Raw genomic sequence first — 24,533 nt, 5'->3', positions numbered from 1 at the left:
TCCCAAGACCGTGACTCCCAAAAAAGCTTGGCTTTGGACATAGAGGAGCTTGCTGATCAGTTGAGTCTAGGGACTAAGTTCTATATAATAGGGTACTCAATGGGAGGACAAGCTACATGGGCATGCCTTAAATACATTCCTCACAGGTAACACACATTGTTTAATGATGGCATTATTGAAAGGGAATGATTTTGAGATGATGGTTTGGTTCTTTAGGTTAGCTGGAGCAGCTCTTGTAACTCCAGTGGTGAACTACTGGTGAAGAGCTTTCCATCAGACATCTCAAACGAAGTTATAATCTACAACCGAAAAACGACCAATGGGCGGTTCGTGTTGCACACTATGCTCCTTGGCTTACTCACTGGTGGAACTCTCAGAAATGGTTCCTTGGATCAAGTGTTGTGACCAGAAACCTCGGTTTGTTGTCTAAATCTGACAAAAGAGATCCTCTTCAAGATTGGTGCTGCAGGGAGGCCACATGAGGTGTAATATATAATACAAACATTCTTATCTTATTCACATATTCTCATTTGATCAATATCAAAGTATCTCTGTAGGCACAAATAAGGCAGCAAGGGACACATGAGACTGTGATACGTGACATGATTGTTGGGTTTGGAAAATGGGAGTTCGATCCAATGGAGCTGGAGAACTTGTTCCCTAACAAGGAGGGATCCGTGCACTTGTGGCAGGGAGATGATGACGCTTTAGTACCTGTGACTCTACAACGTTACGTTGCTAAGAAGCTGCCATGGATTCATTACCATGAGATCCCGGAGCAGGGTATGTTTCCTCTTTTTCCGGGTATGGTTGATAACATCGTTAAGACGCTCTTAACCAACGAAGAAGTCAAGAACTAAAAATAGAGTCATCTTCTCTCTCTCAGAACAATGGGGTGGTTTGGTTTGTGACATGAGTTGCTATGAAGTACTTTGAAACAACTAGAGAGATTCATGAATATCTCAAATTTCTTAGTAGATCTTTTGATTACTACTAATTTACTTTGTTGGTGATCTTTTTACCTTTTTAGTGTGATTTATGATGAATACTACTTACTATATATCGCAACAATACAACGTGGAATGTGACCGTAGAAACAAGGTGACATAAAACCAGTACAAAAAAAAAACAAGGTGTATATAATCCCCTATATATTAATAGAGGAACATTTGAAAAGTTATAACCTGAAGTTTGTACTAATTAAAAAATAGCTCCGCTTAGGTGTCAAGCAATTAGAATGTTAATTAGGTGCTGACGTGTCAGCTGGAGAATCAATTGAGAAATTGGTGAGTCCATAATTAAATGCTAGAGAATGTTACTATACCTATCAATAGAAATATAATTTGGCTCATGTATAATAAATACGAGCATACACTAAAAACTATCAATGTATAATAATAAAACAAACGATCATACACTGAATTATAAACCAAAGCATTTCATCCCTAATAAAAATGATCATACATTCAAGTTCATACTGTCAGTGCCCCCGTCTCCTTTCGAAAGTAATCCGTATGCTTCTTAAGCTTTTTTAACTCAGAACACTTTGAAAACAAGATGTCATGAACAAAAATTAGTTAACCATAGAACTGTCGAGACATAACATGTTGATTGTTAAGTATGAAGTTATATGTTGACTTAAGAAGCTTTCGTCTCTGTAACCAATTGAAGCTATGTCATAATGTTCTGTAATTACGGAGTTTTGAAAAAGTTCAAGATGGTGGCCGGTTTATAATTTTAATTAGAACCGATCAGTATTGAAATAAGACATTCAGTACGTATAAAATTAAATTGTCGCAAACCAGATTTTGACTTGATTTATGGAAAATTATATTGAATATGCTTAAAACTTTTGTCCCAATGAAAGATTAAAAAATATAGGGGAATCACTTAAGGAAAACTAAATATGTAATAATAAGGGTATGATTTATCGTACAAAGTAGTTTTTCCTTTAATTAGTAGAGAAGATATTTTTACTCGATAGAGGGTTCGAAAAAATTGTATCACGGCAAAGTCCATAAGTCAAATGGAAAAACGTGCTCACCAAGGTTTAACCTTCTAAAATTTTTGAAGGAATTAAGGTAATGTTTAATAAGTGCACATATTAGATTTTGTTTAATCATCAACACATCTCCTATATATTAATGAGAAACATTTGAAATATATAACCCCAATTTGTAATAATTAAAAAAAACTTCTTGCTTGTGTCAATCAATTAAGTAGTTAATTAGTTCTACGTGTCATCCTCAAATTAAAATTGAAAAACATGTTAGTCCATTCGATTTTTATATCTCACTAGAAACATATAATACCAACTATATGATATTAACTAAAGCAAGGAAAACCATTATTATATCGAAAAAAAGGAGAAAAATATCGAAGATAGATAGGATTGGCACGTAAACGTAAACTTCTAATAACCTTTATTAACTTTTAAATTGCTAAATCATGATATAAAACTGAGCTGACATAGTTTTATTGTAACCAAATAGTAGGTATGAGATTTTTTATGCGATAAATAATTTTTGACTTAAAATATTTTTAAATGAGATCAGTTCATTAGTAAACAAATTATGTAATTAACAAAAAAAGTTAAAAAATTGTTTAAGAGCCAAATATATTAATTCGATCAATATTATAAATTTTGTTTCCATACAATATTTCTTAAATAATTTTCATATAAATTTACCTGGTTAAGGCGCAGGTCTTATCGTAGTTGGTAGTAATCGTTAGACCAAAAGCTACAGTTAGAGATCGTTTCGTCTTCTTTTACTTTGACAAATAAGAAAAGAAGTTCTATTCGTTTCCGTAAGAAAGATGAAATAATAGTAATTATGTGGGCCCAAAAAAAATTGGACCTTGTTTCTTGATTTTGTTTTACTGTTAAGGGCCTAGAACGTGTGTATGGACAATGGCAAGAACTAGCTAAACGAATATAAATAATAGAATAGGCTCTACTATCAGCAGCCGACCTTAGCTCAGTTGGTAGAGCGGAAGACTGTAGTAGGTGCTGTAATCTTTAGGGCGCTGGTTCGATTCCGGCAGGTCGGATTTCTTTTTCCAAATATTTTTATTTATTTTTGAACAGATAATTCATGTGCGCTTGGAAGCGGATGTTCGAAATGGGAAACATGTTTTTTTTTTCAGATAATTCATATTACGTGTTGTTCGATGTATACTTTTATATCAGTTTCTTAACTCGTAATCCAGTTTCCTCACGTGCTATGCTGACAAAAGAATCCAGTTTTGACGTAAATTAACATTTAGTTGTAAGGAGTTACACGTGTCTATCCACAAAGACGACACTCCAAGAAACAGTAAGACAACACGTGTATCATACGTGTCGACGTAGCCGAACCGATTCTTTGCCTCTGATCTTGAGCCTAGACCTGGACTTCTCTATGTTTCCATCTCTTTGAAATCTCATTGGTCAAAGAGATAACTTTAGACAAAAGATGTTTAACTTCACGCCACTGCTCGTAGGTCCCACGCGCCACCCTTACTCACGGTGAATATAAATATATCATCTAACCTCTTTTTACCGCCCCCCTCAACAATTTATTTCTTTCTCTCTCTCCTTTCCAACACCAAACACACAAGTTTCCAGTAAAAAAAATCTCTCTCGTCTTTGAATCTATGTGAAGGAGGAGAACCTCCAAGAAACAGAAAAAAAAAGTAGTTTCTCATCTTTTTCCGGTGGTGGAGAAACACTGAGCCACCGCTTTTGGGAGACAGATTTAATTTCAGGTTCTCTTTCAGTTTTATAGTTATTTTTCTCCTCAAGATCTTGAGGAATATGTCGGATTAAAAAAATTTAGAGAGTTATTTATTTAATTAGTTTTAGCTAATTTAGCTAAATATCTTTGATTTAACAGATTATATAAGATTGTTTAGGTGTTTGTTTGCTTTACGGTTCTTCTCTGCGAATAAAAAATATTTTTTATTTATTTATAAAGTGGATAATCATGAAAGAAAGTGGTACTCACCCTCAGTAATAATTGTTTCATTTTTTTATTAGATTAAGCTCTAAACAAATATCAACGTTTTAAAAGAAATAAACCAAAACTTATGTTTTGTCTTGTTGATAAGTTGGCTTAATGATGCGGGGGTGTATATTCCTCTTTCGGAAACGGAACCTTTATTGAAATGAGAAATTATTAGTTTGTTTATTGCTAAATTAGTAGTCGCTTGTCGCTGTCATGATGTAGACCGTTCTTCTTTATTTCACGTGGACCGTCTTCATACCATAGAGATTCTTTTTTATATTAAACCTTTTCTCATGTAACATTGAAGTGATTCGCATCTGTATAAATCTCCACTACTTTACTAGATGTACCCGTTCAAAACTTAAAACAAATATCTCAGGAAATTATTATTTTTTTTTAACTTTTTCATTAAATTGTGGTCCTTTGAGCATTAATATAGCATAAAAAGATTGTAATATCCATATGCGAAATCTTGACGTTGTTTGTCTGCAGCTGGTAGATGGTGAGCAGAGAAACAGAGATGATGTCTGAACGAGAAGTAGAAACATCGACGGCGCAAGCAAGACAAAATGGAGGAGCTGGTGAGGAGGAGGAGGAGAGAATCATCCATTTTCTTCTTTGGGAAGACAATCCTCCATCTACTCATTGACACTCGACGAGTTCCAACACGCTCTCTGCGAGAACGGCAAGAACTTCGGGTCCATGAACATGGACGAGTTCCTCGTCTCTATTTGGAACGCTGAGGAGAATAACAACAACAATCACCAAGCATCAGCCGCAGCTTCACATCCCGTTCCACCGAGTCATAACGGTTTCAACAACAACAACAACGGTGGAACCGAGAGCGGCGCGTCTTTAGTGGTGGTGGTGGCTCCTCAGGTAACCAAGGGGTTAATAAGAAGCCAGGGATAGCTAAGCAGCCGAGCCTTCCACGACAAGGCTCGTTGACACTTCCGGCTCCTCTTTGTAGGAAGACTGTTGAAGAGGTTTGGTCTGAGATACATAGAGTGGCGGCGGTAGTGGGGATGGAGACAACAGCAACGGACGTAGTACTAGTAGTAGTAACGGTCAAAACAATGCTAATAACGGCGGTGGTGAGAGTGCAGCTAGGCAACCAACGTTTGGGGAGATGACACTTGAGGATTTCTTGGTGAAGGCTGGTGTAGTTAGAGAGCACCCTACTAACCCTAAACCTATGTTAAACCCGACCCCGACTAGTGTTTATACCGGCATCTACCCAGCAGCAACAGCTTTTACGGCGTGTTTCCAGGAGGCGGTGATCCTTCTTTCCCGGTGGGTGTGGTAGTGACCATCTGGTTATGGTAAAAGGGCAGGAGGAGGTGGGTATCAGCAGGCACCACCGGTTCAGTCAGGTGTTTGCTATGGGGTGGTGGCGGGTTTGGAGCGGGTGGCCAGCAGATGGGGATGGTGGGACCGTTAAGCCCTGTGTCGTCTGATGGGTTAGGACATGGGCAAGTGGATAACATAGGAGGTCAGTATGGAGTTGATATGGGAGGGTTAAGGGGAAGGAAGAGAGTAGTGGATGGTCCAGTGGAGAAAGTAGTGGAGAGAAGGCAGAGGAGGATGATCAAGAACCGTGAGTCTGCTGCCAGGTCTAGAGCAAGAAAGCAGGAGGTTAATATTGTAATCATTTATGTCTATGAATGTTCATATTAGCATAAAAGCTAATTTGTTGTTATGATTGTTCTGAAGGCATATACGGTGGAGTTGGAAGCAGAACTGAACCAGTTGAAAGAAGAGAACGCTCAGCTAAAACATGCATTGGTATTTATTGATCTTGATTTTGTTGAAAGACTTTATTCCTTCTTGTGACAATTGGTCTTTCTTTTGGTTTTGTTTCAACAGGGAGAGTTGGAGAGGAAGAGGAAGCAACAGGTAATAGCTAATTACCATTTCTTGGAACTAATATGTTGTGTCTGAGAAGCGCTACAATCATCGTTGGTTTTTATGGTTGCAGTATTTTGAGAGTTTGAAGACAAGAGCACAACCTAAAGTGCCAAAAGTGAGCGGGAGATTACGGACATTGATGAGGAACCCGAGTTGCCCTCTCTGAAACAAACAAACAAGCAGTAGAAGATGAAGACGGTGTTGGTAGGTTGGTTTGTTTTGTCCTTTTGAGGAATGAGATAATAAATTATCTTTTACTTTGATGCTTTTATGTGTTGAGAGCTGTTCCTTTGTCAACAAGAAAGTGATTCTCTGTTTCAACATCATAAAATCTTTAGAGAATATGACAAGTGTTATGTCACTAGATTTATTACAATCCTTCCCAAGCAACTGTTTCTGTTTGTATTTTATCTGGTTAGTACTCGAATGTGACAACTACTCTTGGTCCAAAAAATCAATGATTACTCCTTGGTCAGCACTCAAATTCCCACACGCGATACTTACATCTACTTGAAAACAACAAACACGCTCAGATACAACAGAACAAGTGCAGCAGTGGTTACTGCAGTAACTGGAACCGCAACAGTAATACTTCCGCGGGAGAGTTTCCGGGATATCACTTTGCATAACTTGTCAGCTTCTTTGTAAAGAGAAGCTTTCTCTTTCAGTGATGCCTTTTTTGTTCTGAGAAAACGTGCACAAGTGAAGATCAGAGATGAAATCAAGAGTGGAGTTAGACGACTAATAGGCATTACCTTTAGCCTGAAGCTCTTCATAGTGTGACGGAGAATGACAATATCACTCGGTGATGATGGTAGTTTAAGGGAATGATCCTTCCAACTTTTATATTCTGCTTTATAAACACTATCCCAGTGCCTCCAGCAATCAACGTTCCCATCAGACACCAGATAGCGATTGCTCTAGCATCCTTGGCTAAAACAACAGGCATTCCTTCTCCAGCTAATAATGTCAAAGAAACCATGAACAACTGTTGAATGAATTGTTTCATTGCATCGGTTGATGATATTAATATTGAATGATCGATCCAACGGTGTACAAGCTGTTGAAGAAGATAAACACTAGCGTTTGGATTCATTTTATTGATATAGCGCCAACACTTCCAGCAAACAGCATTTTCGGTCAGAAAACCCAAAGCGATTGTTTCGGATTCCTTGGCCAGAACAGGATTTCGTGAAGCAACATATTCAAGAAATCGCTAGATGGTAGCTAGACGCTTTATTTGAGATTATTGATTAGGCTACATATAAATCATTCTGAAAAAAAAATGTTTTATTTATGTATGATTTGCTGACTAGACTAAAAATCAAGGTTTTGTTTTTGTTACTAAAAGTAATAATACCTTTTTACCAGCTAGTTTTGAATGAATCTGTCCTTTGCATGGGTTGATGGTAGTAGGGGGGGGGGGGGGGGGTGATATTCCTCTACAAGTGTCCTGAGAAGATCAAGACTAGCTTTCATATATTTTTTTAAGAGACAGTGCCAGTGCTGGAAGACGAAATCCTTGTTTTGGTCAGATACCAGATAGTAGTGTCCATTACAAGTTTCCAGCAAGTTATTAATTCGCCATAACTACTATATGTTTGGCCAAAAAACCCACTAAAAAGCAACTAGAAAAAATTGAAATTGTCAACCTATTCATTTTGGACAAGAAAGATTTTATTCAGTTCAGTTCGCATTGTTGATATTCTTCTTCGCGCAGAAAGATGACGCTTTTTCATGAGAACAATTGCGACAACGTAACCCTTGATTGCCTCACGCGAGTACCAATCCAATACCACCGGACCGACGCTTTTACTTCACGTGGTCTTGATTTCATTCTTTGATCGGAAATTATCTTCAAGAGGCGGTCAGAAGAAGGTCTGAAGGAGCTGATGGTGTACATATGTTTAGGCGACAACAACTCTACTAAGCCTACGCATAGTAGTTGGTTTTGTTCGGAGAAGAAACCTGAGAAGACCACTATTTTGTCAGGTTCTGGCTGATGAATTACTCTGGTTTGATGATGAAGCTGGTGAATGGAGAAATGTTATAGGAGGAGAAGAAATGTTTCTGCTAACATATTTGATTTCAGAGTCAAGAGGTTCCCACTAAGTGTGGTTGATTCTGGTGCTACACAGGTAGTTTTTACTCTTTGATGTTCTATAGTTTTATAAAAGTATTGGTTTTATCATATATAGTTTGCTGCACAAATGTCGACCAACAATAAATTGATTTATCAAATCTTCGTTTACGTTGCATATTTTCCGATTGTATATCTAATCAAGTGTATGCCTACCTTCACCTTCATTTTGACTCTCGATTTGGAGATTCCTTGTATGATGTGTCTTTTGCCATTTATATGTTTTCAATCATTTTTTTCTATATGTTTAGTTATTGTTGTCTTTAATTTTTTTCTTATTTATGTGTGTGTTTTATTTACTTATGTTTAGTTATTGTTGTTTCACTTCAAGTCTTTGGTTTTGTAACTTGCATGTGGCAATCTTATAATGTTGTAGGTTTCTACAGATAACTAAGCCATACGTTCATTCATATGACCAGTCAAGTCAACGTGAAGGTTGGAATGAGATGGGTTTGTGTATGTGTGATTTTGCTAAGAAAGACTTAATTATGCGTACGTATAAAAAAAAGGTTGGTAGTGTGTAATCCAGATGGGGTTAGCTTTATATCTATGATAGTATCTAAATAAAACAAATGCGCACATTTGCTTTCAGAACCAGCGAGACATGTCACGCCTTTTTAACCCTCTATGGCTCTATTTAGTATTTATAGTAGTGAGTTTATGTTTTCCATCACCTGAGTCCAGAAGTTGCAGCCCAAGAAATAACAGAACCAATGGGACCACAAGTTCATATATTTATATCAACCAAGCCTTTCCCTTGATCTGGATGTTCCAAGAGAAAAGTTGTGGATGCCACGGTTTGTACAATGGCTACATCTTTCTAGTTGCTATCAAAATCACGAAATACTCGGCAACCCAAATTTATCTGTAAACGACACAGCAAAAATAAAAATTGACTCAAGTGACCCAATATTTTTTTTTTTAAACTGACATTGATTAGTATAGATAAGGAATCAGACAAGAGTAAAGTGAATCATTTACTAGTTTCGTGTAACTTTAAATGTTGTAGACAAAGCAAAGTAATGTCTCATATTTACATGAACAAGAAAAATTACAGTTTTTTTTTCTATTAAAAACTCTAATAAAAGGAGATTTTCTCTACAAAGCAAAAAAAAAAAAAAAGAAAAAAGAGTGAGACTTTGCTTTTCGTAACAAAAGTGAGCCTCCTTGTCTGAATTGGTTTTGGCTTTTGGAGATTGTTATCGTTACAATTCATACCTAATCTCTCTCTAGTCACAATTAAATTATTATGAGACCTCTACTATATAACTTGGTTTCCATTTCATATCTCATTTTCTTCAAAATCAAATGTGTTTGACATATTCCTTTGGCCGAAGAAGTCACACTGGTTAATCTAACCGGACTTGCTTCTTTGAAAATTTTCCACCTGTGGACAAACCATCCATCAATCTATTATATGTAAAGATATCAGACAACATGTCTTTATCCAACATCTCATTCACCAAAACCTCTCCTTCCTTCCTTCTCCCTTCTTTCGAGAACCCCGAAACCAAAACACGGTACGTCGTCTCATCAGCCTCAAACCCTTTGCCTGTTGCCAACACTCTCAACCTGTTTGCATCCATCGAACGACCAGAATCACAGAGATCCCGAAGAAGCAAGTTAAACGTCACACTATCAGGAACCAAGCCTACATTCATAATCATCTTCTCCATAAACTCTGAAGCTTTCTCCGCTCTCCCTGATCTCCTCAACCCTTCGACGAGTGTAGTACAAGCAATCAAACACGGAGCTCCACCCTTATTCTTCCACACCTCCTCCACCATCTCCACCGCTCTATCCACTTTCTTATCTCTACAAAGCTTCTCAACTAAACTCCCATAATCAAACCCTTTAGGTAAAACCCTCTTCGCCGTCAGATCCATCACCAACCCAAAAGCATCATCAACCAAACCTTCTCTACACAACCCATCAACAAGAATCTCGCAAGTAGCTTCAGAGACTCCACAACCTAACTCAATCATCTCGTAAGCCATTCTAACACCTTCCTCAACCTTCCCCTTCCCTAAAAACCCTCTTATAATAGTATTGAAGCTAACCACATTAGGCTCACAACCTCTCTCCCTCATCTCCTTAAACACACCCAACGCCATCTCAAACTCACCGCTCCTGCAATAACCGTTGATGAGAATATTAAACGTACACGCATCGACCTTCACCATCCTCTTGTAAAACCCCAACGCCTTCTCCATATCACAACCCTTCTTCTTCACATACCCATTCAACACAGTGTTGTAAACTCCAACGCTTATTCCCATCGATCAATCTCTTCATTGTCTCAAACGCTAACAGAGCGTAATCCATCTTCCCAGCTCTGCAGAAGGCGTCGATCCCGGAACTGAATAAAGATTCGAGCTTTGGGCAAGAGAAGATCCCTGATGCGCAAGGGCAGGGGTTCGAGGCGATGAAAAGGAGGAGACGGTGGAGATCGGAGAAGCGGTGGGTGGCGGCGAGGGAACGCGACATCCAGAGGAAGGAGTCGTGGTCGTGGCGGAAGGCGTCGAGGGTGGAGGCCCAGGTGAAGACGGCGAAGTCGTGGTGGGCGAAGAGAGGGTGGTGGCGGAGGTGGGATCGGAGGAATTGGGTGAGGGATTTGGGGGTTAGGGATTGGTGGTGGGGGAGGTTGGATTCGAGGAAGGTGAGGAAGTGGGAGTGACGTGGAGATGGAGAGAGAGTGAGAGTGGGAGGGATTGGGGTGTTGTTGTTGGGAGGTTTGGGTGGAGGATGGGGTAAGCGGTAGATCTCGGGTGGCGGCGGGGATAGAGGGGCAGGGAGGTGTGTGGAGTTGGAGACGAGGTTGATGACGTTCTTCTTGTTCCACCGCATCACTCTGTTTTGTCGGAGAATTCCTAAAGATCGGAACTTTTTCGCCGAGTCCAGTTTAATCAAATCATCTCTGGTTATTGATAAAACCGGAATAAACCGAATTTCTAAGTTTGGGTATGTGATTCAGGTATTTGGTTAAGTTTAGGTCTGTTGTTTTGGCCTTTTGGGTATACATAGGATATGTTTTGATTTTGATAATAATAATTAAATAAATATCGAGTTATTCATGCACAATATTAAATAATTTAAATATTTTTTGCAAAACAGAATAATTTAAAATACAATTCTCTCATTTATGATAAAAAAATCACTGATAGTTTTTTTTAATGTTACCTTAAGAATTTTTTCTAATTTTAATTATTTTGACGAATAACTATTTTCATATAAAATTAGATTTATAAATTGTATTTACAAAACTTGGATATTTCGATTTAGATATTTAAGATATGTAAAAATAGAAAATATTCTGTTATTTATAATTGTTCAGTTTGGTTCTGTTCCTAATATTTGAATTTGGTTAATTATTTTGTTGGGTTAGTTTACCCATGCCACACGGCCCACACCTAATCACCAGAAGTAGAACCAGAAATTGCATAAATCTTCTTCACCTAATCCAAAGATGAGAACTTACAGCTCTCAGTTCTACTCCAATGGTGGCATCCCTTGTTTCCAGAAGAACCAGAGCTCTCTGTTCAACAAACATCCCAAACTCTCCGTACCACTGCTTTCCAAAAGAAAAAACGTACGAACCTGGTTCTGGTTTTTTTATTTATTTTTTTTTTACGCAGTTTCTCAAATCTTTGATTATGTCTTGTAGGACCCTTGAGGGTGCAAGTAGTATCCGCTGTTCAGTTCAGACCTTGCATCGACATCCACAAGGTACTAAAAGCTGAATCCTTTTTTATAAAGCTCTCTGCTTGATTTTCATATCATTGTTCTTGAAGGGGAAAGTGAAACAAATAGTTGGATCCACTCTAAGTGACTCAAAAGAAGACGGTTCTGTTCTCGTTACGAACTTCGAGTCAGACAAATCCGCTGAGGAGTACGCAAAGATGTACAAGAAGATGGGCTTACTGGTGGTCATGTTATAATGCTTGGAGCAGACCCTTTAAGCCAAGCTGCAGCTCTTGGAGCGTTACATGCTTATCCCGGTAATGCCTTTTTGGTGTGGGGTTTTGTTCTTACTGTTTGGTTTGATACAAGACGATGATGATTCTAGGCGGTTTGCAAGTTGGAGGTGGAATCAGTTCAGAGAATTGTTTGAGTTATAGAGGAAGGAGCAAGTCATGTTATTGTCACTTCGGTAATAGCTCTCTTTTTAATTTGTTATCATAGGGGATTGTGTTAGTTGTAATAATCATGTTTACTACTGTTGATGTTTTTTTTTCAGTATGTGTTTAACAATGGTAAGCTTGATCTTGAAAGACTGAAAGATCTTGTGAAGATTGTTGGGAAACAGAGATTGATATTGGACCTTAGCTGCAGAAAGAAGGTGATTGATTCTCCGGCATGTTTCATCTTCAGTTTGATGTTTTTATGACAAGTTTCATCCCGTTTTTATAACAGGATGGAAGATACGCGATTGTTACTGATAGGTGGCAGAAGTTTAGCGACGTCTTGCTTGATGAGAAATCATTGGAGTTTCTTGGAGGGTTTGCAGATGAGTTTCTGGTGCATGGTGTTGATGTTGAAGGAAAGAAGTAAGCTTTTGTGTGTTTTCAGTGTCTTAAGAGTGGACTCATTTTGAATTAGTCAGTCAGTAACTGATCCTAATACTTGTTTTCTTAAGGCTGGGGGATGATGATGAAGAGCTTGTTGCATTGCTGGGCAACTATTCTCCGGTGAGTAACAAACACACATGGACGTGCTAGAAAGTCAGAGTCTTGATTGAAAATTTGATGTCTTTAGCTTTGGATTAGGGAGCTTAGATGTAGTTTTGACTTTATGACAGATTCCAGTAACTTATGCGGGAGGCGGCGTGACGGTGATGGATGATGTAGAGAGGATCAAAGAAGCAGGAAAGGGACGTGTGGATGTAACAGTGGGAAGTGCCTTGGACATTTTTGGTGGTAATCTACCTTACAAAGATGTTGTTGCTTGGCATCATCAGCAACAAGAATCCTCTTCAGCACTGCATTGAAACCTCCATTTTAATCTGTTGATTTGTTTTATTTGTATAAGAGTATCAATTTTCAACTAATCTTTCTGAAAGAGTCAAGAATCCAATGATGATGAATACTTTTCATGAATTTTTCCATTGCTAATTTGACTTTGTTCAAATAGTATACTTGAAAAAAAAACTGAACTGTAATAGAAATAAATAGCCATAAATATGTGAATGGTTTTTTCCTTGAAACATTTCAAATATCTAAAATCTTGTACAAATATCCGACTATCTAACTAGTTTGACTTTGCCTTCCAACTAGTTTGGTCTAGAGCTTAATCAATTTGGTTCTGAATATCTAAAATACAATAATATAGGTTGAAACAAAAATATAAATATAATTATATTTGAAATAATTAATTTAAATTATATGTAGATCAAATAACCTTCATCAATTTAATATTTTCTAAAAGAATAACCCAAGACAATTTCGTTTATCTAAGAATAAATTATATGTAGATAAAAATACTTGACTGTTGCATAAATACCAAGGAAAAAAAAATCTACATTAAATACTAAACTCAAAACAAAGGCTCCCCATATAAACAATATACAAAACAGACACTTAGTTAGCACACAGTGTGGTGGGTAGGATTCACACCGCCTACGCGGTGCCGTGTTCCTGAAAAACGTTAACCACTTGCCACGTCAGCGCCAACGACTTTTCAAAACACACAACTAAAACGCTAAAACACAGGTCCCACCAAAACCAGGACAAAACAACCAATCACTAACATTACACTTGTCAACATCCACCCAACAAATCCCTCTCCTTCCAGAAGCAAACCGGTTCATCCCACCCAAACCGGGCACCACAACCGGTTCAACCTCTTCCACCGGAAGCCGGCTCCTGATGTCGTCGCGTGCCATAATTGGCGCCGCGTGGGCCCCGTCTTTGCAGCCACCTCTGCTCCTGAAGATGGCTCTGAAACTCGCTAATAAACCGGGTTTCTTGACCCGGTTCGCCTTCTCCGGTCGAACCGATTTCTGACGGCGCATACGTCGGCTTCTTTCTCGTCTGGACCTCACCCTACCGGTGCAAGAGACTTTAGAGAAGACGGTTCGAGCTGCGAAGGATCCGACTTCATTCTCGACCCGACCCGTTTCAAGAAGACTATGTTGTTCTTTTCTTTTTGCCGCCGTTTCTCCGCTGCTTCGCCTCCTTTAAACAAGTGTTCTGCGGCTTCGGCAAACCGATGATGGACGCTTTGGAGCTGAGTAGAAACCGCTGAGAGCTCGGGTTCGAGTTGGGGTTGGAACTGATGTGTGCTGAGCTTCCTCTCTGTGATTCTTTGCGGTCGAAGAAGGCGTTGTCGGTGAGCCACTCGAGCTGAGCATCTTTGGTTATGTAATAAGATTCCGGTGGAAAATCAGCCGGACTCGCGGTGGAGTTTTTGTTGTAGTAAGGTTGAGTGTCCGGGTCATCGACGTAGGTGGACTCGCATGCGATCTTCCGGTCGGAACCACCGGCGCATACTGAAGAAACAAAAGCTTCGAGATCGACTTGGGGCATTGAGCTTGTAGAGACTAGAGAGAGATATATTGATTTTAAAAAGAGGTGAAGAGACAATAGATGAGTATGGGGGCCTTTTATATTTACGAACAAGACACGATAGGCTCTACTTCATATTTTTTTTTGTATTCTTATTAAAATGATTGTTCTTTTTCTTTGAGAAACCTGGGGCCTGAAATGTCGACGGAAAAATACAATAATCAATGATAGAATTGAGTAAAGATAATTAATTGTAAATTTTCGATATATTGGAATTGTTATTTGATAGGTCAATTCAAACGTATTTAAATCCTCCAAGTGTTTATACATGACTAGATATAAAATAATTGTAAGAAAAGAATATTTAAAATACTTCTAAATATCACTATAATTCTTTCAGTAATCCATGTTTATAATTAAACATCCATGTCAAATCAGTGACAGTGTTAATCTTTTTTCTTTTATCGAAATATTATTTATGCTGTTAATATAACTGATACATATTTTTTAAAAATAAATGTTAAATTTATTCAACCAAATTTCTTTTTACAAATAATGCATCTTGTATCTAAATGTACTTATAATTGATCCATGTTCTTTGTCAACAAAAAAATAAATCTAACCAATTCAAGTTAAAAATGTAAAAGAAACCAGCTTAATTTTTTTTAAATGCTCACGGTTTTTATTATATTTTCTTGCTTTTTATATGTATAGATCACGATAAAGTTATCATTAGTTTTTTTTTGGTCCCATAAGCTTTTAAGTCTAAAAACTAATCTCACGAAATCTATAAAAATTTAGATTTTTTTGTCACTTAAATCATCTACGAGTGGTCAATACTACTACGAAACCTATAAAAAATTGAATTTTTTTTGTCACTTAAAACATCTACGAGTGGTCAATGCTATTCTAATCCAGGGCAAAAACTCCCGTTAGAGCGTCTTTATCACTAGGCCAAGGAGATTTGTTTTTTTTTGGTGCGATGATCATTGGTTGTCTTAAAAGAAGTGTGTATACATGCATAGTCTAGCATGATGAATGTTCGTACTTTTGAAGGGGTGGATCCAGATAGCTGACGACTCCTATGATGCCCCATATCTCCTTCTTTTAGTGAATTGAAGTGGCATCAAATCATTTGGAAGCTTCTATACCAATTCCTTAATTATTTTCATATGTAATATCAGTATCAAAGTTTTAAGTGTATAAACTTAAAAAAAAACTTTTTAAAATAGTGTCAATAAGAAGCAGAAACCTATCCATATTAGGAAATCATTTTACTGTAAATAAACATTTTCGTAGATATATGTGTTTTTTCTGTTTACTAGACAGAGATATTTATAAGATAAGTAGCTAAAATCAGTAGACCAACCAAAGATCTCCGCATTGGTATCTCTTCTAGATACAACGTATGTCTTCATGTGTCTATTAGAATCATGTCTTTTTTTCCATGAAATGCAGACAAGACAACCTTCAATAATATTGTATTTGTTATACATAAAACTGAGTTGATCCAATCGAACATTTTAACTTATTCTGTGCATTCCGACATATCACGTCCCATTGTATACACGTCGACTTATTTTGACATTTCATCCTTTTCATTGATATCTAGCCTAAGAAAAAATAATACTTTGTAGCATGAAAATAAATATATAGTTTAGTGCGATAGGTTTCTAGAAGATAAATTTCTCTCTTAGCTTTACCATCTTCGGCATCGCATTTGGAAAATGAAATATCCACCCACCAATGAAGTAACTTGTTGACGATTATTTTTTATATCGCATCATTTGATAAAATATAGACTAATGTAATTGGCTTTGTGGAACTTTACATAAAGCATAAGAATCAATACGCTAACTATTCTTATTGTTTTCTAGTTTTCAACTCTTGTGTTAGCTTTTAATTAACTTTTCTTTCCATTTTATCCGAAGTACTAGTCAAAGTTTAAGAATTAATTAGTGTTCCTTTCGTATGAACAGAATTAGTTAGATAGAATATTTAATGTTCTTTATTAGGATAACTATGTTATTATGATAAGGATAACTCTTGTATTAGAGATAAGTCCTATACGAGATAAGGATGACCAATGTATATCATCTCCTATAATCTCTCCTTGTAAACTCTATATATAGAGTACGTATTGTGATCAATAATACTTAAGCAATTGCAATACATCTTATATGGTATCAGAGCACCTTTCGATCCATTAATTTTTTTTACATCAACAGATGTCTTCAGAATCGTCAAACTCAGGCTTTATGCCCTCAACAGCAACACGCACGGCAGTCTATGATCCAGCCAACCCGGCAACCAACCTACTTGCCGTCAACATGTCAAACATCACACGTTTGACCAATGTCAATTACCTCATGTGGAGCAGACAAATTCAAGCTCTACTTGAAGGACATGAACTACACAGCTTCCTTGAGAAAACAAACTCAACACCAGAGGCTGTCATCAACAACAATGGGCTTGTGGAACCAAACCCGGCCTACGCACCATGGCGTCGTCAAGACAGACTCTTGTACAGTGCCATTATTGGAGCCATATCTCTTCCAGTCCAACCCTTGGTCGCGAGTGCTACCACAACTCATGAGGTTTGGAGCACACTCAACCTAATCTTTGGAACACCAACTCGCGGACACATCAAACAACTCAAGTATCAAATCAAGAGTTGTACCAAAGGAACCAAAACGATCAGTGAATATATGCGCACCATCAAAACCAAATCTGATGAACTTGCGCTTCTTGGCAAACCTCTTGATGCTGAAGATCTGATCGAACAAATCCTAGCTGGACTTCCAGAAGAGTACAAATCAGAGATCGATGCTGTCAATGGCAGAGATAGCCTGATCTCATTCTCTGAACTCACAGAGAAGTTACTCAACCGAGAAGCGGTGATTGTGTGTGAAGGGATAAATATCCCACATCGGATATTGGAAGGGATCCTAATCAATATATAAGATATAGATGAGTCACTCCACTTATCACCAATTGGTTTTAGGTTGGAAGCCCATCTAGTTTAACATGGTATCAGAGCCCGATCCATGCAGTCCAATCCGATCCATTATCGATTCAGCCCAAAGTCGGTCCATCGATCCTTGCCCGAACATTCCGAAATTGACGCTCAAAGAGCCATCATCTCGAGGGGCGTATTAGGGATAAATATCCCACATCGGATATTGGAAGGGATCCTAATCAATATATAAGATATAGATGAGTCACTCCACTTATCACCAATTGGTTTTAGGTTGGAAGCCCATCTAGTTTAACATTCTTTTATCTGTCTACAGATTAATATTCAGTGCTCCATAAACAATAAAGGTGAATTTTCAAAATAAAATATTTTAATTTCTTGTCAATATTTTGCCGTTTTCTTGTCATATGAAAAAGGGACATTGCTTAATCTTGGAAATTAGGTTAAGAAATACTTTAGAGGGCTGGCTATAGACGGCTAAGGGGTGATCCCATTGATCAGTCATTGACTAATCTCACGTAATCTGTGATGAGAATGTAAGGTAAGCGTCAAGGGCTTTGAAACTTTTTTTTCGGTCAAATGTCCAGCCCATAGACTAATTAAAACACATCAACAAATAATAATAAAATAATAAACGAGTATATGCTCCTTTCTACTATAATGTTTTCCACAACGGTTTCTAGAATCTCTCTTTGTCCTTAATAACTACGAACAAGAAAATTCAGACTTGGTGAGTAGTAATTTCTTTGTTCTTCAATTTTCTGTCGATTGAATTAATCAGAAGATCTGGCAAAGATGACAGCTTCTGAGCTTCATATATCCACTTCAATCAGCTGTAGCATGTATGCTCGGTTATTGCTAGTTACAAGATTGTTAAGCTAGATGTCATCGGTTAGGCATTCAGTTTTATATTAGATTAACAATTTTAAAGTTATAAAATTATATTACAGATCCTAAAAATATGTTCATTTCAACTCGCGACTCGGGTATCTCTCATAGGATTAAAATGTAATATGTTCTAGAAACTCAGAAATGAGAAAAAAAGAAGAACATTTCGAATTTTCTAGTAAAATCGTAATTTTAGGCAAGGTAGAGCTCTGCACACTCCACAACTCTAGAAGCTAAACTAGTTATTGCCTTTTGTTTTCGTCACCTCACCTCACGAATGACATATTTGACTATTTAATTTTCGGTCCCCCCTTAAAGATATTAGTTAATTTGCAACATATATCCGAATACGATCTCAATCAATTGTCTGCGTTTTTTCGTATTAAGTTTACTTCAAGAAAACTAGACATCAAATGGATAACTATCTAACCATTAGCGTTTTGAAGCGTCTATATTATTCTTGTTAATTAATAACCCCAGAAAGTATACGAGTTAATAGAAGAGAGAATATATATGGACAGTGATCTATTATTATCAACGTTCTTTTGTATCTCTACCCCATGCAATAACTTAACGTAACATAGGCTATTATAATTCATAGTCGCACTTATTCTCTTTTCTTTTCTTTTTTTTTTGCTAAACATTTTGTCAAACTTGTTGACAGTTGACGCCTTAGCCAGCTAGACGTTTAGTCGGTAGAAGTTTATTGTGATGGAATAGCCACAATCTGTCAACTATCTTGATATATTAGAAGAAATCTATGTTATCACTTATCAGTATTGATCTAGCAATGTAACGAACTAACGAATATGTCACTGTTTCACTCAAAAACGACAATAACAGTTTATATGTTATGTCCATCGCCGCGTTGATAAATATATGTATCCGGACTGAATCCAGACCTGTTTTTTAGTCGATTCAAATTCAGATTTTCGGGTCTCGATAAAATGTCTAGTCTAGCGAAAACACAAGGAAACTTGGGAAAAGTCCAAATTGCATACTCTTAAAGATAATCAACCAGGCACTAAATTTAGAATTGGCTGGGCCGGGCCTGTGAGAATGCATTGATTTTGTGGCATGATTGATTACCACAAACATTTGGTTTCCGTATCCAATCAACTATGAGATTTCATCATAATTGATGTTGATGTTCAATAAAACATGCGATGATTTTACGAGACAATATAGATGACGTGCATTTGCATCCATCGCCGAATTAGAACTCAACAGGTTGGCATGTTGAAAATAAGGCAAATAAGGTTGTACAGATACAACATTTCAAATGGTGATAATGTATATATGGAAACACACATGAAGCAATGAAATTGTGACAAATAACGTATACGTTAAAGGCGTACGTTGTTTTATAATTGACGTTTTGTTCATGCTTTACTAATCATCCCTTCTAATCTTAGTGGATCATACAGTGGCAGCTCTAAATCACTGTTTTTTTTTGTTTCTTCTTCGCAAAGGTCTCAAAATAGTAGTATTCTTTGTTATTCATTGAATCATCACTTGTCATGTGAATATGATTTGATTGATTAATGATTACATGTTTGATGTTGCCACGCTTGCAGTGAAAGATTCATGAATAAAATGTGCACATTCCCTTGAACTATTTGATAGATTCCATCACCAGATTAACATACGTTCATGCATGTACCATTGTCAAGAATGGCGTATCTTGTTTTTCTTTTTTTTGCTTAAGCCATCTTCAATCAAGACACCAAAACACTAAATTTGGTGTAATTTCATCTCGAACAAAACACTAAATTTGACATTATCTCACTAAATTTGGTGAAATGTAAATACTATTACACCAAATTTAGTGTAATACTATTTATCACACCAAATATTTAAAATATATATTTTATTTAATAATATAGTTCCATTGCTATCAAATTTTTCATTAAACATAAATATATTATGTGATTTGTATTTTTAATTGATTTTCACATGATTAAATTTTTTTTTCAAAATAAATCACTAAATGATTATTATTATATTTATCACTTAGAAATAATGAAATGTAAATAATAATCTAATTGTGAAAAAAAAATTATTTATCCATTACAAATAAAAAAAAATAGAACTTTAAAAACTGAAAACATCAAATAATATATAATATTACATTTGGTGTAAAATTTGGTGTCTTTGTAGGAAATGACAAAAAGATCGTGACACCAAAACACTAAATTTAATGTAGTTTCTAGACCAACTTGGTGTCATTGTTAGAGATGCCCTAAAAAACTACTTGTTTGATTCGCATATTGATATATATTGTCGGACTTGTGCACTAACACGGATAAACATGTTTTTTGTTTGATATATTCCGTCGATTGATCAGCCAAATGACAATAAATTTAGTAGTGACTGTAGTGTTCTAGTGTAATTTTTTTTCTCAAAAAATCAGTAGATTACATAATCTAAATTTGGAATATTTTTTGACTAATATCAATAGGTAACCAGATCATCTATCATAACATTATCTAATTGTTTAGGCTGAAACTCAAATCTAAACTTTTCACATAATTGTAATTTTGTTTAATGAAAGTCCAAACCTCTAAGAAAATATTGTATCACATTTTCAAGTCCTGTCTACCGCTTGACTACGTACAGAAGGCAGATATAACATACAAATCATCATACTATATCAAACTCTATAAGCTCAAAACAAATGTACTTATAGAAATATAAAATTATGCCATCAAGTCATATAATCATTTTTAATGATATGTGTTAGTGATCCGCATCGAAATTGTGAAGAAACCAACATTAGAATATGAATGATATATGCCTCTTTACTCAGTGACATAACATTTAGTTTTGATTTAAAGCTTATTACGGTTCTTGAAAACATTTGAACCAAATATTGTTCTATATCTATCCATATAAACAAGTGTTCATAATGCTGAATGGTTGCTAGGACGACTCGATCGTTTACCTTTGACTACAACTCTATCTATCAGTGATCATCCATTGAAAAATGGCATTTAGTAAAAATGCACGTTATAATAATAATCTCGTCTCAATATTTTAAAAAAAAAAAAAAAACTCAAAAGAATACGATCGTAAATCAAACATATATATAAATTGATACGCATTTGTTTGACCGTACTAACTTCTTCATATTTGCTTTATCATTTGTAATTATATGTAATCTAGTATAAATAAACCCCTTCATATTTGCTTTGCTTTATCATTGTAATTGTATGTAATCTAGTAATACACTTCTTCATATTTGCTTTATCATTTCTAGCTATATGTATTCTAGTAATAAACTGCTTCATATTTCTTATCATTTGCAATTATATGTAGTCTAGTAATAACACTACAAGAAAACAGTCTATTAAGGACGAAAATTAACGACATCAACGTAAGTCGTAAATTAGTGACATCTTAATGACACACGGACGACAAAGATATACATACGTCGTTACACGTCGGCAATTAGCGACACACACAAACGTCGGTTTTTAATGACATTTAACTACACTATAATGTCAGCAAAGAAACTTATGTCGCTAAACCATCACTAAAGCATGGCTACAGTATACGTCATTACATTGTTGTTATTTAACGACATATTAACGACATCAAAACAATGTCGTAAACTATCCGTCGTTAATTCCAGTCAAAACACACACAACACAAGTGCATAACCCTGTGTAAATTACCAACGACATGTATATGACGCAAATTAGCATCCGGTTAACGACTATTCATGGTGTTCCGTCGTTAGTTCGTTAGTAATTAGCGACATAGTAACGATAATTTCAATCCCTAAACCACAAATGTTTGTCTTAAACCTCCAAATCTAAAATTCATGGTATACTATGTTTATTGTACAAAATTATTTGTTATAATATTATATAGCCTACTATTATATATCCAATATTATCACTTTTTCCTTCATTGAAAAAATCAAATATCACTAGCTATTCCAAGATTTCTATAAGACATACGATATATGATTACGTTTATTATACGATTATTAGCAACAACTTGGTGTAAAAGATATTGCATACTATCAATATTATTAAAACAGGATCATTACTAACATTTACCCCTATAACTCCATGGAATATTACTTATTTTGCCACTGGTCCTATTCTAAATATAAATCAATTTTTATAACTGTAATTAAAGAATAACTACTTCTAAACCGTGTATTTTGTAACCTCACAGCTTTAACTTTTTAAATACTAGGAACCCACTACTTTTCAATTAAAACTGTCGACTCCTTGATTCTAAAGCTTATAAGTCCACTAAATAAAAATTATGTCGTTTAGAAACAAATATTGATACTATACTTTCATAAATAATATCTCCACTAGAAAAATTAATGGGAACTTGGACAATAAAATTATAAGAAAATATAAAAAAGTAAATATATGTTTAAACACAATCACAACGTTGAATCGGACTGTTTGGTTATAGGGTTATTGGATTGATCATAGATAAACCATAATGAGTAATTTAATTAATTTTAATATATAATAAATATATCAGTATTAAAAATACAAGAAAAAAATATGTTTAAAAATGTAGTAAACTCTAGAATCTATTTTTATTTTTTTATTTTTATTTCATATACAATATAATTTGAACAATTTTTATAACGTGTTGGAGTTAAGACATTATAATGATATTAAGCGAGTGCAAAAATGTTTTTATGTGATCCCACTAAACTAATTGTATGTGATGATCCGATCTTATCTTGCCATGTAATTACTTTTAACATTTAAAGACTAATTGTAATAGCTATTGTCACTTTCTTGCATATTAGAAAATTTCTGACTTGAGTTTTATAGTTAGTGACCGATCGGTCATGTACGAAGACAAAAACAGTAAAACGTAGCTAGGAAACAAATACATATTCAAAAAAGGGACGGAGCTACATAGAATAATAAATAGAGATAACCGAAGTCACTATACATACATAGAAGTCGCCAATACATGTCGGAATGTAATCTGAAACTTGATTTATGTAAGGAAAACACCATAGTCCATAGATTTCTTTGAATAGATCACTTGAGTTTAATGGGGCCATTAGAAGAATTTTGAGAAGCTCTAAACCTTTGACTATGGACAAAGTCAAAAGTATGGTGGCCCAATGTATGGTCCAATGATTCTTCCACTTGTGTCCCTTCTCAACACTTCCCCTTCAAAGTTCAAACCATCCTTTTCACCTTTGTTGTCCCTTCCCACAATATTTTCCATTACAAGCTGAGATTGATCGTTGAATAAAAGAAAAAAGATACAGTTATCATAGTAGGCTAATTAATATAAATACTACTCAGTAGCATATGTTTCTACACAATTAAAGCCTTTTTGGGTTTAAACTCTACACAACTAAAGCCTTGCCTTTTTTTTTTTCCTCTTTTAAAAAAAAAGAGTGTACATGGTAAAAAAATGTGTACATGGTAAATAATATCGTTTTTTTTATAGAAATCAAAAGTTTTACTATTTCTATCAATCATCTTTTGTAATTAACGTAAACGCAAACATAAGTATCTACATGCGAACAAAAACGTATTCATTCTCATTGTAGACCTATGCTTAGCAAGTAAACGCAAACAAAAGAATTACTACATTTACTCGAGTGATCCATAAACAACGAAAATCACTTTTTCTTTACCCATTTTCTGACGAGCGGGAACTATAGCTTTTATTCTCTGTTGTCAGTTCACATCTTATAAACTTACGCTGCAGATGCCCTAACACATCTACTCGTTTCTTTCACTGTAAATAAAAAAGAGATTAAACTTTTATATGAATTATAAATGTTCATAAGCAAGCAACTACAAGGTGACCTCTTTCTTATTCATCAGCGATCACCTAGTTTTCGAAGCCACCCGAAAAAAGTTTGGTGCCTAAACAAAAAGTTTATTGACAATACAAAACTCGGTCCTGAGCATAAGCTATACGGTGGTCTTCTAGTTGCTCAAAAAAAAAAAACATATACGGTGGTCTTCTAAAGCTACATGTTTATAAATCGTAACTATTTTGGTTTATTTAACATACTTTTCTTTAAATAACATGGAAACAAACATATATATACGAACTATGAGTCTTGATGACATGTGAAACTATCATTGAAGACCAACACAGCCGGAATTGCTTGGATC

At 35.7% G+C, this 24,533-nt stretch overlaps 1 non-coding gene and 5 pseudogenes across 1 annotated transcript; 4 read left to right on the top strand and 2 right to left on the bottom strand.

Annotated features, from left to right (window-relative positions):
• Positions 1–3: 3 nt before the first annotated feature.
• On the top strand, positions 4–860 carry LOC125599954 (annotated as a pseudogene).
• A 2,107-nt stretch (positions 861–2,967) lies between these two features.
• Positions 2,968–3,051, top strand: TRNAY-GUA. The gene is given in 2 exon segments: positions 2,968–3,004; positions 3,016–3,051. It is a non-coding gene; the product is annotated as a tRNA-Tyr (tRNA).
• A 1,203-nt stretch (positions 3,052–4,254) lies between these two features.
• On the top strand, positions 4,255–6,260 carry LOC125599955 (annotated as a pseudogene).
• Positions 6,261–9,296: 3,036 nt separating this feature from the next.
• On the bottom strand, positions 9,297–10,967 carry LOC106451128 (annotated as a pseudogene).
• Positions 10,968–11,432: 465 nt separating this feature from the next.
• On the top strand, positions 11,433–13,130 carry LOC125599956 (annotated as a pseudogene).
• Positions 13,131–13,530: 400 nt separating this feature from the next.
• Positions 13,531–14,592, bottom strand: LOC125599958 (annotated as a pseudogene).
• Positions 14,593–24,533: the final 9,941 nt, after the last annotated feature.

This window comes from Brassica napus, unplaced genomic scaffold, assembly GCF_020379485.1.
Source record: "Brassica napus cultivar Da-Ae unplaced genomic scaffold, Da-Ae ScsIHWf_2075;HRSCAF=2726, whole genome shotgun sequence".
In the NCBI taxonomy this organism is placed as follows: Eukaryota; Viridiplantae; Streptophyta; class Magnoliopsida; order Brassicales; family Brassicaceae; genus Brassica; species Brassica napus.
The sequence above is the reverse complement of the archived record's forward strand: the minus strand, read 5'-3'. Positions and strand labels throughout refer to the sequence as shown.